Raw genomic sequence first — 1,942 nt, 5'->3', positions numbered from 1 at the left:
TCTTACTGCCTACAGCAAGTGATGTATTTGAAATTCGTGACAGATTTGACATAACATATTGCTCGAACCTTGAATTATACTCATAAAGCCCTTAGTCTAGTAACTGATGAAGCAGATCAAATTAGAAAAGTAGTATTGCAAAATTGCATGGATTTAGATATGTTAACTTCTGCCCAAGAGGGCACTTGTGCCATTCTCCACACTAAATGTTGTGTTTATATCCCAGACTACTAGCACATCTCACGAGCCTTGGCAGATCTCTCCCAAGAAATATAGGCAGTCCAGAGGTTCACTGGGGATCCTCTGCAGGAGTGCCAGGCAAGCCTAACATCCACTTAGTGCTGGGTCTTAGCTCTCCTAGGAAGTGGAGACTGCCTCCTAGTGGCACATTGTTGTTCCCTGCATTGTTGTTGTGGCATATGAGTACAGAGCTCTGCCTCCTGCAACAATCACTTGCCAAACCTATGCAGCTTTGTGGGAGGAACGCTGAAGAGGTGGAGTGTGAGGAGAAAGAAAGATGGCTGCAGTAAGGCTTTCTCTTGACATCTTTAACAGCTAACTTCTGAGCAGAAGTGATTCAGCACTTCTCCCCTTGTGTAACCATGTGCCCAGTATGCATGCCCAAGCTTCCATTATCTGGCAGTGTGCCATTATCATTTAACCTGTGTATAAAAGTCACTGCTGCCTGGTGCAGTTGCTTGTGTCCTATTTGAAATAAAGAGCTATGTCTCAGTTGCCAAGAGCTCCCCACATTTTCTTCCAACCGCCCAAGCTTCGTACCCCTTACCTTGGAACCTCAAATCTATAGCAACACAGGTGTTGATCTCAAGCTGGTTATTAAGAAACAAAAGAATAGAAAAAACCTTGACTCTCCACTTTTTCCTCCTTAAGGGATTCAGATGGAAAGGACTGCTTCAGGAAGGGAATCTTACCTTAGCCTCATTTGAATTGAGTATAGTAGATAGGAGAGTTCCAGGGAGTGTCTTGATAGCTAGATCACCCACTTCGTCCAGTTGGAATAGGAATTTGCCTGCCATATGGACTTCACTCTTTCTCAATTACCTGTAAATTGTTCACTCGCACTTTTGAAATCTAAGATCTCATTCCTCCTTTTTCTTCTTTGTCCAGAATGACATACGTACCTAATGTTGCCTCACTGTCTTTGGAATTTTCATGCTTATGCGAATTCTCCATGTGTACGTATTAAGTTTTGATTTTCTCCTGTTAATCTGTCTCTGTTAATTTGATAATTACTGCAGCTAGAACTTAGAAGGTGAAAGGAAAAGCTCTTTTATTTATTTTTTTGTTTGTTTTAAGCCCCCTTATTTCTATTTAAGATTGTTTATCCATTAATTCTATGTCATCTCTTTTTCTGACAAGAGTTTGAGATTTTTCAGGAATCAGAATTCTGTTCTATCAAATTTTTTTCGGTATCTACATAATGCCTGAAAATAGTTATTACATAATAGATTATTTTAGCATGAATAAATAAAACCTAAGAATGAGTCCCATCTCACTGTAAACTCTAAACTGTAAGCTATTAAGACAAGAGCAAAACTACTTTCCTTTTCTGATTGTTCTCTAATTTGGATCAAGAGCTCATCCAACTTTCCTGAATGCCATCTGATCTTATTTGGTTATCTTTCAAGATCTAGGCTCATTGCTGAGCCTAGATCTAAGAAGATTCATTTATTGATCACTAAATGCCAGTGACTTCAAGTCAACATTTGATTCCTCACCTCTTACTTACATTGTTAATGGAATATTGGATTTTTCCACTATATCCACCATGTAGCTCTGCCTTCCAATATGTCTTGTCATCCATCTTGAAAACAAAATATCTGTTCAATTATTTTATTTATCATTAATTTATCACAAAACAAGTGATTAGAAACTTTGAACTATCTGGTATGTCTCTTCTAGTTCATTTCTTGTTGTGATT

This window comes from Pteropus vampyrus, unplaced genomic scaffold, assembly GCF_000151845.1.
Source record: "Pteropus vampyrus isolate Shadow unplaced genomic scaffold, Pvam_2.0 Scaffold97, whole genome shotgun sequence".
Taxonomy (NCBI): Eukaryota; Metazoa; Chordata; class Mammalia; order Chiroptera; family Pteropodidae; genus Pteropus; species Pteropus vampyrus.
This window is presented reverse-complemented; position numbering follows the sequence as displayed.